Here is a 16,399-nt window from a genome sequence, read left to right on the forward strand (position 1 = left end):
ACCGCAGACGGGCCTGGACGTGTACTTTCTTCAACAGGGGGACACGTCTGGCAGTGCAGGATTTTACTGATAGTAGCCTTTGTTACTGTGGTCCCAGCTCTCTGTAGGTCATTCACTAGGTCCCCCCGTGTGGTTCTGGGATTTTTGCTCACCGTTCTTGTTATCATTTTGGCGCCAGGGGGTGAGATTTTGCATGGAGCCCCAGATCGAGGGAGATTATCAGTGGTCTTGTATGTCTTCCATTTTCTAATAATTTTTCCCACAGTTGATTTCTTTACAACACGCGTTTTACCTATTGCAAATTCAGTCTTCCCAGCCTGGTGCAGGTCTACAATTTTGTCTCTGGTGTCCTTCGACAGTTCTTGGCCATAGTGGAGTTTGGAGTGTGACTGACCTAAGTTGTGGACAGGTGTCTTTTATACCAATAATGAGTTAAAACAGGTGCCGTTAATACAGGTAATGAGTGGAGCCTCGTTAGACCTTGTTAGAAGAAGTTAGACCTTTTTGACAGCCAGAAATCTTGCTTGTTTGTAGGTGACCAAATACTTATTTTCCACTCTAATTTGGAAATAAATTCTTTAAAAATCAAACAATGTTATTTTCTGGTTTTTTTCCACATTCTGTCTCACATGGTTGAGGTTTATCCATGTTGACAATAACAGGCCTCTCTAATCTTTTCAAGTAGGAGAACTTGCACAATTGGTGGTTGACTAAATACTTTTTGCCCCACTGTACATATTCCCCCCAAATTGCAATTTGTTATTAATTTTCTTTGTCATAACACATTTTTGGACTAGTGCGGCTTATACAAAATGGAGGAATTTATAGTCTGGAAAATTCGGTATCGATATTTTTTAAAAATATCTGCTAATAGGTGAATCGTTATGTGTTTTTGTTTATACTGTATCTGCTGAATTATCCACTTTGTTGATTATTTTAGTTACATTCATCGATTAAAAAACAGAAAAAAAGTTATCAACCAAAATATCCAAGTTCATGCCATTTAAAGTGGAAAAGAATCTCATTAATTGATTAAAACTTCATTACCAACACTTAACAGTGCTTAAAGTCATGGGAACCAACCTTGGGTACATAGCAGTAAATGAGGTTGTGTTTGTCATCCACAATGAGGTGTTTGAGATCTTCGGGGGAAAGTACCCGCCGCTTCTTTGTGTGACTCAGACAAGCCTGCTCCATCAATTCCCTGCGACCCTGAAGCGACTTCTGATCCGCCAACAGCTGCAGTTGCTTGAGGGGCAAGGGTTAAAAGGAATATAAGCAGAGGCCGCTTTTAAAATTCATAGCCGACTAGTTGCACAGTGATGTAAACAGCCAGAGCATGTTTAGTTCTGCAGAGTGAATTGGTCAAATGGGCAGATACATTCACCTAATTGAATAATTTAACAGAACAGTTACAACACTCTTAATCACTTAAAAAAACAAATTCCGTAATGCTGGATTACTAAACCAACATGAAAATATATTACAATGTACGGTACACAATGTGCCATATATCAATTGATACGTGATGTTTGTGTTCTCACCTGGTCTCCACTGTAAAGGGTCTGCAATGGAGTACTGCTTTTCTTTGGACTGCTGCTTGTCCCAACACTGGGTTCTGTATCAGATATAAAGAACATCGAATTCTTACATTTAAGCATTAATGAACTCATGTTCAACCCCTTCTAAAAATCTATCAATCCATCTTCTACTTTCATACTGCTTACTCACAAGAACAGTATGTCCTGCCTAATGCATCGCTATTACATAACTGCCAGTGTTATTTTTTTTTTCTTTTACATTGCATGAGAAAGAAAAAAAAGTCCCAGGGGGACCCAGCACTGAAAGAACTGATCAAAAAGATTTGAATCCTTTCATTGTTTGTTCTGTAAGTCTTTTTCTTTTCAGTGTCTCTTTACCCAATCCCATCCCCCACTGTGGTACGGAGTCTGCAGCTAATGACACTGCACAAGAGAAGTGATTTGTTTTGCACATGTGGCTCAAACAATGTATAGTTTCGCTTTACCACATTACAAAAGCTTAAGTACAGTGGGATGAAAAAGTCTCTGAACCTCTTGGAATTTCTCACATTTCTGCATGAACTCACCATCATATGTGATCTGTCAAAATCACACAGACGAAAAAATAGTGTCTGCTTTACTAAAACCACCCAAACATTTATAGATTTTCATATTTTAATGAGGATAGTATGCAAACTAAAGATGTCCCGATCGATCGGGTCCGATCACGTCATTTTCAAAGTATCGGAATCGGCAAAAAAATATCGGACATGCCTTTTTAATATATATTTTTTTTAATTAAATCGTTTTCTAATTCTATTTAACGTTACAGACAAAATGTCTTACATTCATCCAGAGTCTTTAGTTTTGGCTTAAAGTAGGGCTATCAAATTTATCGCGTAAACGGCGGTAATCAATTTTTTAAAATTAAACACCTTAAAATATTTAATGCAATTAACGCATGCGCTGCGCGACCCACTCACGCATTGTCGCATTCGATCTATAATGGTTTTACCTACATATAGAGCTAACAGGCAGCGTAAAATGAGTAGAGATAATTTTGGCAGTCTTTGGAACCTCTTTTTAAGTGGCTAAAGCCTTAAAATCCCTCTCTCAACAATTAGAAATATTGTGGGAAGCAATGTGGGGAAGAACGGATGTGGCATTGTGGCATTGTTCAGCATTGTGCTTTGGAGCTAAGTTGCATCAGAACCTAGAGATGTCTCTTTTGGGAAAAAAAAAAAACGTAAAAGTCTTTGGGACACTGAAATAATTAAAAATAGAACGTATTTATACGTTTTTGGGAGCAAATTAGTTAATGGGGTTAAGGTGTAGACTTTGAGTTGGCCACTCCAGAACATGTTTTGTTCTTCTGAAACCATTCTGAAGTTGATTTACTTCTGTGTTTTGGATCATTGCCTTGTTGCAGCATCCATCCTCTTTTTAGCTTCAACTGTCTGACAGACAGCCTCAGGTTTTCCTGCAAAACATCATGATGAACTTTTGAATTCATTCTTCCAATAATAATGATTGCAAGTTGTCCAGGCTCTGAGGCAGGAAAACAGCCCCAAATCATGATGCTCCCTCCACCATGCTTCACGGTGGGGATTAGTTGTTGATATTGGTTAGCCGTTCCATTTTTCCTCCACACATGACATTACAGTGCCCTCCATAATTATTGGATTTATAATAATTATGTGTTTTTTAGCTTCTAATATATATATATTTTTTTCTAAATAATATAGGACCTTAATGGAAAAAAAGAAAAATCCAACCTTCAATACAAGTGCATTTATTCAGTGGGGGAAAAAATCCCACATAAGGAAATAATTATTTGACATCAAATAATGTGTGTCACAATTATTAGCACCCCTGGTCTTAATACTTTGTACAACCCCCTTTTGCCAACAAAACAGCACCTAATCTTCTCCTATAATGTTTCACAAGATGGTAAAAGACAGAAATTCCTCTTTGCAGAATCTCTCTAAATCATCCAGAGACCTGGGTCCTCTCCTCTGTACTCTCCTGTTCAGCTCACCCCACAGGTTTTCAATGGGGCTGAGGTCTGGGGACTGAGATGGCCATGGGAGGAGCTTGATTTTGTGTCTGGTGAACCGTTTCTGTGTAGATTTGGCCATATGTTTAGGGTCATTGTCTTGCTGAAAGACCCAGTGACGACCCATCTTCAGCTTTCGGGCAGAGGGCAACAGATTTTGATTTAAAATGTCCTGGTATTTCAAAGCATTCATGATGCCATGCACCCTAACAAGGTTCCCAGGGCCTTTGGAACCGAAACAGTCCCACAACATCACTGACCCACCCCCATACATCACAGTGGGTATGAGGTGCTTTTCAGCAAGCGCATCTTTTGTGGCACGCCAGACCCACTTAGAGTGTTTGTTGCCAAAAAGCTCAATCTTGGTCTCATCTGACCAAAGCACACAGTCCCTGTTGAAGCATGGGACGGTGTGTATTTTTGTGTTATGATGGATGCTGCTGGTTACTAAGAGAGAGATTTACTCCTTTTTAAAAGACTGGAAAATAAATTTGTGTATGAGAGAGGTAGGTACAGAAGCGCAACCCGGTGGTCGCGCTTTTGTGTGCAAGTTATTTTTTTAGAGCAAGAAGGGAAGAGAGATAGTTTGTTGCTCCTTGTCATTTTAGATGTCCAGCGGTAGTTTTTAGGCATTTCAATTGAAAAATGTCCTGAGTGTTGTTAAGACCCGTGTGCATCTAAAAGAGGTGAGTACACGAACCCTCTTGTACTGTTTAGCCTTTATTGTTGTTGTTTTTGAGATGTTAATAGATAGCGCCGAGCGCTAAGCTAATTAGCTAATTCGCTAACGTATATTTCATATGCAGAACGTGTAAAACCACGATTAAGTACAGCGGTAACACTACAAACATGCGAAATAGTACAGAATTCTATGAAAACAAAGTATATTGGTTAAAAGAAGTCTTATTTCTCAAGACACTTTGTTTCCAGAAATTGTGGAATTCATTCCACCTGTGTAAATGTTATTGTATTGTTGAGAAAAAAAAGTACTCCCTTTAAAATGGTTAATGTTTTTGCACTTTCTTGTGGAAAAATAAATGAATAAATAAGCAGCTTGAGGACAGCTTTTTGTTGTATAGGCACGTTTCCATCGTTCCTGTTGAATCATTAGGATATTTTAAATAAATAATGGACATAAACTTGTTGGGCTACTGTATTAAGTAGTAATGTACGATGCATCGATAATCGCGATAACTGCAATCATAGTCAATGCCGCGATCATCGTTTAATAATCGGATCGTAGCACCCTGAATCGTAATCGAATCGTGGGGTGCCTAAGATGGCACACCCTTGGTACGTATGTTGTTTTTTATTGGCAAGCTCAGTCCGCCCAACGGACTTGTGCTAGCCTAGCCACTCCGGAGCCCTGAAACTAACAAATAACTAACCAACTACACCAGAGTTTATTGAAATCAACTCAATCAACTAATTAAACCAGGGGTGTCCAAACTTTTTGCAAAGGGGGCCAGATTTGGTGTGCTAAAAATGTGGGGGGCCGGCCTTAGCTGACGTCCTTTACGTAGAACAATATATTTAAACAAATTTTAGCAAGCCATTCTGTGTGTCTAATTTGCTTCATGATTATTTTAATCAATAATTTTCACAGAGTTTTGCAACTCGCCTTTGTGGCGTTCTCTTTCATCTCTTCTCGCTGTAAAATTAAACTAGCTTAAAGTTGCTTCAATTGCTCGCTACGTATCTTCCCTGTAATCTTGTACATGTCAGCGTGTCTGTTTGCTAATATCGCCTCACATTGAACTCATTAAAAACAGTGACTGTCTCTTTGCAAATGAGGCAGACACAGTTTTTGCGTATTTTAGTGAAGAAATAGTCCAATTTCCACCTATCCTTGCAGCATTGCAGTCAACTTTTTTTGTTGTTGATTGTCGCCATTTTAATGTTGCTGAGAGTGCTGTTGCCTTTTAGTGGGTAAATGAGAAGCAGCATTTAGTGTGTAAGCTACTTCATATGCTGGTAGCAGTACTGCTGAGCAATTTATTAGGTCTGTGTGCAGGCCAGACATTATTGATTTCATGACAGAGGCTGGGGGCCAGATGAAATTTGACCATAGGCTGCATTTGGCCCCCGGGCCGGACTTTGGACATGTCTGAATTAAACCCTCGCTAACTCAAAGATTAAGCCTGATGTCAAAAATTTTGAATTTCCACTATAAGAATGCTGTCTCATTCTACTCAGCAGTTCCAAGCCTTCCTGTCACCCAGTCAGTCTCAGGATATGATTACTGATACATGAGGAACTGAGACAGTAGATCACATGAAAAAACTAAAGGTTCCGGAATTTTTTCAACTATCTCAAAGGGCAAGTTAATGCACCATGACAAGCAAGGGTGAGTCCTGACGCATCATCAGCTTCTTGTAAAATTACTATGCAGTGATTAATAGTGGATGTGTGGGTCATTGCTCATTTGATCAAAACTAGAAACACCTCATGGCTGTCTGGGTTGACCTTTGTAGTTTTCTTGACGGAAACAAAAATAGGCCTGTAAAGGAGAGCGAGAGAGATCCCTTGTCCACCAGATGTGTAATTTTCTAATCTGGCAGAGTCCACAAACTCATTTGCAATGCAGTTCCTCGGCAATAATTACATTAGAAATGCCTACTTGCACCTTGGCTCTCTTTTGTTGTGAACACAGTTCCAGACGGTCCATAGTTAAAACGATTAACTCAGCGGTTTCTGATGACTTAATCCTCCATAACTTCACTAATAATGCTCTGATTCTATACCCCGAAGAATGTGAAATTATTGATGAGTTTTATTCTATTAAGTAAAACAGATGACTTGGCTTTGTCACTTTGAGCAACAGCTCATGGTTGTCAAGGAGTGGAGCATGTTGGAGGCGGCCCATGAGAACATGTTAAGTGTCTTGTTAAAACGTCTTGTAAAAAGGATTAACACTACAACAAGGTCAAGTCGAACATACTTTGTAAAAATCTGAGGATAGGATTTATAATCGTGCTTAGGTTTTGCAGGGATTATTTATGGATATCAAGTGGTGTTTTGACAAAGTCTGGGATAACTCAAAGTATGGTGTGCAAACAATGACTTATAGTTTCTAAATAGAGTTTCTGACTTTTATACTCGTGACTGCCACCTCCTAAAGTGTAACTGCAGCCTGTGTTAAGATCGTGCCTTGTTCGTACGAGTATGAACATAAAGCAACGAGCATTTTGGCCTACCTAAAAACAGCAAATGTGATTGTTTAATATGAGTAGTCTCAAGTGGGTTAGAAACATGTTTTAGCCAAGCGGAGACTCGGTGAAAGTGTTTGAAACAGTGTGTGATCTGAAAACTCTCTGTTGAAGGGCAATCTTAGTTTGGGCAGTCTCAGTTCAAATGTCAGGGCTCTGTATGCTCATCAGGGCATTGATGGATCATGGATGGAGTAGATTTTTTTGTTTTTGAATCAACACCAATACCATATCGTACCTTAAAGAAGTAAACCCCTGCAAATTAACAATAAAACACTCTACCTTTACTTTTGCCTCTTCTACACAAGGAATATGCGAAGCAGCTGTACAGCTACAAGGATAGATACAATATACCCTTATATATACTGTATATATATAAATATATATGTACTGTATATATATATATATATATATATATAATCGAATACTTGAGTTAATCGATTAATCGTTGAATCGTCTTTATTATTCGATCAAAAAAAAAAAAGTTGCTTCAATAAAAAAAAAGTCGCTTCAATCAAAATATACAGTATATATACTGTATAGTATATACATATCTGAGCGAAACAAGCACTATATACTGTATATGTCTATTAGGGCTGTCAAACTATTAAAATTTTTAATCGAGTTAATCACAGCTTAAAAATGAATTAATCTTAATTAATCGAAATTCAAACAATCTCTAAAATATGCCATATTTTTCTGTAAATTATTGTTGGAATGGAAAGATAAGACACAAGACAGATATATACATTCAGCATACTGTACATAAGTACTGTATTTGTTTATGATAACAATAAATCCAAAAGATGGCATTAACATTATTAATATTCTTTCTGTTAAAGCAGTGGTTCCCAAACCGGTCCTCAAGGACCCTGTGGGTCCTGGTTTTTGTTCCTACCGATCGAGCACAGACCGTTTAACCCAGGGGTCTCAAACCGGTCCTCAAAGGGCCGCAGTGGGTACTGGATTTCATTCCAACCAAACGAGAACAATCCCTTTTCACCAATCTGGTGTCTAACAAGTGTAATCAGTTAATTGCAGTCAGGTGCTGCTTACTTTAGCAGAAACCTCATTGGTTGAACTGTCTGTTTTGGATCTGTTGGAACAAAGACCAGGACCCACTGCGGCCCTTTGTGGAATCGGTTTGAGACGCCTGGTTTAACCAATGAGGTTTCTGCTAAAACAAGCAGCACCTGACTACAATCAACTGATTACACTTGTAAAACACCAGATTGGTACACATGGGTCGTCCTGTTTTGTTGGAAAGAAATCCAGCACCCACAGCGGCCCAATGTGGAATAGTTTGGGAACCCCTGTGTTAAAGGGATCCACGGACAGAAAGACATGTAGTCCTTAAAAGATAAATGTGAGTACAAGTTATAGTAATTTTATATTAAACCCCTCTTAATGTTTCCGTTTTAATAAAATTTGTAAAATTTTCAATCAAATAAATAAACTATTAGCTGGCCATTGTTGACATCGCCAAGCGGGAAATCACATGGGCATATATATATATATATATATATATATATATATATATATATATAAAATCATATACTTGTTCTCCCCACTGTATATGTATTTGATCAAATACTTGTTCTCCCCACTGTGTGTGTATGTATGTATGTATGTATGTATGTATGTATGTGTATATGTATATGTATATATATATATATATATATATATGTATATATATATATATATACACATAGTAGGGTTGATGAATTTATTTCAGACTTATATTTGACTGTAGGTTTAGCCATGTTTTCTACTCAATGAAAAGTAATAAAAACACTTAAGGGTGGAAAAAATCCTTATTTGGTTTTCATAATTTGCGCATGATAGGGTTAGACACAGTAGCTCAAGAGTCACTATGCATCACTGCCATTCGTCTTTTCTGCCATTGCTGCCGAAACACATCACGGTTAGATTTGCCGAAGTAAACGACTATTTGTTCATATCCCTATTTCCGGCCCAGCGTGCGAGTCATTGTTTCCCCTTGCATCATCACAATTTCCTGAAAAGTTTTTCAGTCCAAAACCAACAATGTGTATTTTCAGTGGACGAATTTTTTTTAGTGAATTAAGACATTTGAACTGACACTGTCCTCAGACAACGGCGCACTGGCCATTGTTAAGTTGTGACATAGATAAATTGAATTGATAACATACTGGTGGCCTTTGTGGCCTACAGGTGCTAAATTGAAATTATTTTGCAACCCAGTTGATTGCCCAACAGTGGGCGGCAGGCAAGCCTCTGGTTAAGAATCACTTATTTTAGTGAATATAAAGTTGCTAATCTGATGACTTTATCCGTTTTTGCAGTCATTTGGGATTGCATTCAATGAAGACTTTAAGGCTCCATTAAATTGCCTGCGGCAGCATAAAAAAATCTTAAATAGCATTATTATGTGAATTAGAATGATATTTGGAGACGATTCGACTATATACAACAATTTGGCAAAGCGCAGACAATGTCAAATTAGTCTTTTAATCTGCCATTTAGCCACTCCTGTCATTATACCGCTTTTGCCAACGTCATCTGGGGGATGACGTTGGCAGGGTCACGATTTCAACTGATTTAGAATTCAGCCCATTGAGAGGGAAGATTCAGAATGAGGAAAATATGACACAGAGCAGCTAAATGTCATCATTGTTTCAATCTCTTTTTGTTTTCATATTTTTACAGGATATTGTTTTTATCTAAGTATTTTCCCCATTTGCCGAATAAATGGTATGGTCATGGCAAATAACAGTTTTGTGCTAAATGGAATATGGAATATTAAAATTGCATTTATTCAGTACGACAGGGCAAAATGACTGCATAATGGTCAAAACTGTTGACTTCTTGCACCTCCTGAACGGTATTTTATGCCACTGGAGTTAGTCCGGCCTTTGTCATTTCCCTGCCCTGGCTTTGGAGACAGAGGAAAGAGCGTAAACAAAGTAGGAGGCATGACAGCTAGCCGACATACTAACCCGAACCGAGCAGTGTTTCCAAGTCTTATTCACACCTTTCTAAAACGAACAAGCACACAAAACTACCCCAGATCATGTCACACACGGCGGCGAGGGTGACAGCCCTCACCGATTGGCGGCGAGCCAGCACGTCGTTCCGCTGCTGCGGGCAGGAATGCTCATTGAGGGGGAAGCAAATGGAGAATGACTGCCGGACAAGCCGGCCTACATCGGAGGAGCATGTGGCTGCCCGAGCCAAACCCGAAGATAGTGGTCGATTGCCGGGCACACGAAAAGGGCAGAGGTGGCTGGAAGTCTGGACGATATGGAGAACCGCCGATGAGAGCAGGGGGCTTCACGAGCATAAGCCGAGTATGGCGTTCTCTCGGTGGGCAAGCGCATTTGTCCTCAACCAGAGACTGGAGCCGGAAGTCACTCATTTTCATGGTGCGGGATTTAAAAAATTGAATATATACAACGATCGCTTCCACACATATCCAAGCGGTCCATTTCCAGTGTTGGGCACGTTACTTTAAAAAAAGTAATTTTAGTTACTCACTACTTCTTCCAAAAAGTAACTGAGTTAGTAACTGAATTAATCTATAGTAAAAGTAACTAGTTACCATGGAAAGTAACTATTTCCGTTACTTTAAAAAGAAGTTGTTGTATGTCAAAGAATTTGAAATTTTCTGAGCAGTATTTGAGTCAGTTGAATAGAGAAGAACAGACAGGTGCTTGTGTTATAGAACCTTGTAATATTTATTGCACCTCACCAGCAACAGGTTTATCCTACACTTGAAGTGCAACAAAAATAAACAGATTTGAATTGCTTACCACAGATGTCGACAAAAGCTTTGCCCCGGGACATAAATTACACTTTACGTGCACGTTTTTTCCTTTAATTTCGACCAACTTGAAATAGTGTATATACAGTGCTGCTCAAAAGTTTGTGAACCCCCTCAACATTTTGGAATTTTCTATTATTTCAACCTGATTTCCTAATCAATCAATTCAGTAGTTTTTTTTTTTTTTTTTTTAACAGTTGTGTTGTCGAGACTAAATTAAAAAGAGTTTTCATCAACTGATGTAGGTGCAAAATTGAACTGTTTGGTCACAACCAAAACCGCCATGTCTGGCGAAAAGTCAACACTGCATACCACCAAAAGAACCTTCTCCCAACAGTGAAGCATGGAGGTGGGAATGTCAAGATCTGGGCTTGCTTTTCATCCTCAGGACCTGGACAACTCCACATAGTCCAGGGAATCATGAATTCTGAGGAATATTGTCAAATCCTAGAACATAACCTGACGCCATCTGTTTTGAAGTTAAAGCTTGGCAGAAGGTGGATCATGCAACATGATAATGATCCAAAGCATTCCAGCAATACAACCAAGGAATGGCTGAAAAAGAAGAAGATTCGTGTTCTGGACTGGCCCAGTCAAAGTCCTGACCTAAATCCCATTGAAATGCTGTGGCGGGACCTGAAGCGAGCAGTTCATGCCAGACGCCCATCAAACCTCTCTCAACTGACTGCGTTCTGCAAGGAAGAATGGGCAAAAATCCCCCAAAGTAGATGTGAGAGGCTGATTAGTCACTACAGAAACCGTTTGGTTGAGGTAATCTCTGCAAAAGGAGGCGCAATATCCTATTAACTGAAGGGGTTCACATACTTTTGCACACATGATATCTGAGTTTTTCTTAAATCAACCACTTTTGTTAAATAAAGAATGACAATATAACTATTTCTTTTGTTTCAGTCCATTATTTGGAATGTCAGTATTGTGGATTTGGGTATAACTTAACATTTAATAAGGTTATTTTAGTTTTTTTTACAAAAAATCTGACCATCCCTGTGGGGTTCACAAACTTTCGAGCAGCACTGTATCTCCACCTCGTAAAGGACAAATTTTCCCCTGAATGCTCTGCCATCATATCCCTCTGCATCTGTTTTGCGTGTGTGTGTGTGCCGCACGCGCTGTTCCGGTTTGTGTGTGAAAACACCGGCTCTGAAGTACATGCGCTATTAGGCTCGAGCGTTTACGTCACAGAATGGGGGATTACGTGAGATTTGACAACAACGCAGCCATATTGGAAGCAGGTCTGGCTCGCGGGACATTAAACTTTAACTTGCCAGTTCGATAAAGAGACAAACACGTTACTAAGGCGAAGAACAGATATGTGATCAAACTTAAGGATGTGAACAATGTTGACCCTTACGACGAAGACAAATAGAGTAAAGATGTCGACGGGCTTCCACAATTACGCGAAATGGACATTCTGCTGTATTTATTGTCTGGTGTGTGTTACTAAACTCATCAGCGATTCAGAAATTACAAATCATTACAAAGCTACGAACAGTTTTGCTGCGGATGAGTGCAAGACCTGCACATTATGACCGTATCAAACGGCAACTCCATCGTTCTTGCAAAGGTAGGCTATGTGTGTTTACTATTTTCATTGCCATGAACCTGAACGCACCCCAAGTCTTGGATGGCAAATAAACAGAGCAGAGTAGACTCGCTATGGCTGGTAGTTTCTTCAATTTATTAAAAGTAAGTAACGCACCGCTTTTGACCGTCAGTAGCGGTAACGACGTTTTAACGGCGGAATAATTAGTTCGATTACCCCGTTACTGAAAAAATAACGCCGTTATGTAACGCGTTATTTATAACGGCGTTCTTCCCAACACTGTTCATTCATTAGGAGCATAAAATGTCATGTGAAATATGAAATAAACATGCTTTTTGCGATCATAGGCACTTTAAATCACGTTTGTGGATTGGTGAATAACATGCACGTTAAGTTGCATGTGTTTGAGTGGTTATCCTATATACAGTAAACAAAGAGATCACATGCAACATATCACATAGAGAAACCACAGCATATTGCATTTTATGGGTCTGTGTCATTTCAGCACGCAGCAGCAATTCTTTTACTGGCCTATCCCAAAACAATTATGCCTTAATTTTGGAACAAAAGACGCGGGAATAGATGCATCCCAGGGGGCAAGTAACATAAACAAATCCTGGCTTTTACACAAGTTTAGTGTCCCAACTGTAATTTTTGCAATAGATTTTTTAAAAAACATTTGTTAGCCGCTTCCACTCCAACTTCTAATTCCATCACTTTAAAGTGCATGTGACACGAAAAAGCATGTTTATTCCATAATACACGCGGTATTTTACGCTCCTGAAGGATATGGACCGCTTGGATGTGTGTGGAAGCGATCGCTATATTTATTTTGTTTTTGAAAATGAGTGACTTCCGGCTTCGGTCTTGCATTGAGGAGGAGGGCACTGTGACGTGTAAGGATGAAGGCGTCCTCTTCACTATACAGCCGTACTGTTGTGTATGAGGATTAAGGATTCAGCTGATTTTGCGGATTAATACGTTTATTTTTCGCATCACGCCAGCCAAACGGCTGCAGAAAAATCTTGCTTTAAGAGGGAGAGGTGTGTGCGCCTTTTTGGAGTTTCAAAAGGTTCCCATTCACCGTGGATATTGGCCAAGCCCTACTACTGTGGGACCATTGGACTTACGAGGAAGTGAGTAAACATCTTGTTTTGTATTATGTCAAATACGAATACAGCGATTACAAAGTAAACACTACAAACTTTCTTTGGATAAAGGACTACTTACGTTTGATCATTGATAGGCATGTAAAAAGCTCTCCTCATGCACATTAGCCGCACGTTAGCTGCACAACAACTGCAGCCGCCCTCCTCTGGGGAACGAACTGTAAATTGCTCGCCGCTGGGCGGTTTGCGGATCCGCGAAGACAATCGACAACCCAGTCGTCATGTCAAATAATCCGGGCTAGTTATGTGTGATTTTCCGCTTCGAAGACTTTGAAACATCACTCGGTTCGGGTTAGCATGTCGGCTAGCTGTCACGCCTCTGGGTTTGTTTACATTCTCCGAAGCCGGGGAAGGGAAATTACATATGTCTGATTTAGGTGTCATAAAATATCGTTCGGGAGGTGCGACAGTAAAGATGAAGTCGACAGTTTTGACCATTATGGAGTAATTTTGCCATGTCATCCTGAATAAGTGCATTTTTATTATTTCATATTCCATTTAGCACAAGACTGTTATTTGTCATGAGCATGCCATTTATTTAGCAATTGGGGAAAATACTTGGATAAAAAGAATATCCTGTAAAAATATTGAAGTAAAGAGACAGAAACAATGACATTTTGCAGCTCTCTTCGTCGCGTTTTCCTTGTTCTGAATAATTCCCCCTCAAAGTGATGAATAGTAAAACCGAAGAGCCCAGTCTCCCGCTGACGTCATCCACCTGTTGGGGACGCTAGAGCCCTATAATGGTAGGCGTGGCTAACCGGCAGATTAAAAGACTAATTTCTCGTCATCTGCGCTTTGCTAAATTGTTGTATATAGTCGAATCGTCTCAAAATATGATTCTAATTCACATAATAAGGCTATTTAAGACTTTTTTTTTCTCCTGTCGTATGCTCTTTAATCATCATTTTTGCACTGGTGCGCTCCTAATTTTTTACAACTGTGAGCTGCTGAAGCTATTTGATACTGTTTTGTCATTAAGGAATCGATTAATATACAGTGTATCACAAAAGTGAGTACACCGCCCGCATTCTCATCAGACCCTAGGACATGGTTCCAGTAATCCATGTGCTTTGTTGACATGTCCTCACCAAACTGTTTGCGGGCTTTCTTGTGTACCGTCTTCAGAAGAGGCTTCCTCCTGGGGTGACAGCCATGCACACAAATTTGATGTAGAGTGCAGCGTATGGTCTGAGCACTAACAGGCTGACCCCCCACCTCTTCAATCTCTGCAGCAAGGCAAGGCAAGACAAATTTATTTATATAGCACAATTCAGCATAAAATGCAGACAGCTGACAGCACTCCTGTAACGAGTCACGTGACATTTTGGAGGGAAAATGACAAGCAGTACTCAATTTGGACATTTAGGGATGTACGTAGTTTCTAAGGAGTGTAGTCACTTTTGTTGCCAGGGGTTTAGATACTGTTTCAGCCCGAATATAAGACGGTGGTTCTTGCATTGAAATAAGTCTGAAAAAGTGGGGGTCGTCTTATATTCGCGGTCTAAACATTATACCCATTCACGACGCTAGATGGCGCCAGATATCGATGTTCTGTCATGACAGTTCTCAGCTACTCTCAAGTTTAACCAGTTTGCATTATTTTATTGCAATGTTTTTCCTTATTCAGATTTGTTTCAAGACTACAGTTACAGTTAGACTTCACATTTTTGGTTAATGCAGTTATTGCAATTTTGTTGTTTTATCACAATAGATTAGTTTATTTACATTTCAAAAACCAGAAGCCATTCATTTACAAATGTGATTGCACTTTAGTTTACATATTTAAATGTTCAGATATTAAGATTTGAATAAGGCAAAATAATGTGCTTTTTCTTTCAAATATGTTGTTATAATCATTTGTTTCGGATGTACTGTAATTTTCAGTATAAAAATTAATTTGGTGTTCAAAAAGTCTTTTTTCAAACTTGAGTCTTGAAAAAGAGGGGGTCGTCTTATAATCAGGGCCGTCTTATATTCGGGCCAGTACGGTATTAATGGCTATATTTTGAGGGGAAAATAAATTAACTTTATTATATAAGCTGCGCACAGACTACTTTTCATTGTGTCAAAGTGCCATTTCGTCAGTGTTGTCCCATGAAAAGATATACTTAAATATCTGCAGAAATGCGAGGGGTGTACGCACTTTTGTGATACACTGTACATGGCTTGACTACTATCTCACATTTTCCTACACGAGATTCTGAATCGCAGTTCATCTAGTCGCATCTTCCTGCTTCAATTAAATTGTTCCACTGTTTCTGTACCACATTCCAGCTGCTGCATGCCATTCTTGTGTCTGCCTGATTTCCCCCACAGTGTCCCTACAACTTGATATGGTCTGGGAGGCCAGTTTTCCTGTATCAAGTCATTTTCACACTTGGTTTAATATAGTAATTTTTTTACTTTAAACATCAACTTTTCCCCAGGCTATGAACTCTGCATCATATACTACAATATGGCTAAATTATATATATATGTACAATGGTACCTCTACATACGATCGCTTCGACACACGAACTTTTCGACATCCGACATAAAATTTGACTCACCATTTGTTTCTACATCCGACGACATGCTCGAAATACGACGACAATGGCAGCACCGCAGACGACTGCACGGCGGATTTTCTTGTGTGACAAATCAACACTGGTTTCAGAAAAGGTTGGTACAGGTGGTGAAACAAGGAAAAAGTTGACGCATACCTTCTAAATGAAGATGCAAATGACAGAAAAATATGAGCGTAGGGTGGGCATCTGTGAAATGGCTCAACAATACATCTCCAAGGTCCTCCTCCGACCATCGTTCGCCAGTCTTTATAAGTTAAGCTGACAATTCTTATTGTGGTAACATCTCCAGAGAAATCGCCAACTTCGCCACGTTTTTATCATTTATTTCACAACTTATTCAAAACATAAACACCTTCTGTCTGCCGCAATTGACGGTGTTCTCAAGAAAACATTCAAAGTGAAACTCAAGCTCACTCTCTGGCACGTTAGCCCCGCGGTGCGTTCAGGGTCAGCAAAAAACGTCCGCCACATTAGAACCCGATTCGTTACATTAATACAGGAATTATTAT

The 16,399-nt window shown here is 39.4% G+C and overlaps 1 pseudogene; it reads right to left on the reverse strand.

The window, feature by feature from the left end:
• Nucleotides 1-16,399, reverse strand: part of LOC130911983 (carbohydrate sulfotransferase 11-like) — a 56,710-nt pseudogene that overhangs the window by 5,999 nt on the left and 34,312 nt on the right.

This window comes from Corythoichthys intestinalis, chromosome 2 (genome assembly GCF_030265065.1).
Source record: "Corythoichthys intestinalis isolate RoL2023-P3 chromosome 2, ASM3026506v1, whole genome shotgun sequence".
In the NCBI taxonomy this organism is placed as follows: Eukaryota; Metazoa; Chordata; class Actinopteri; order Syngnathiformes; family Syngnathidae; genus Corythoichthys; species Corythoichthys intestinalis.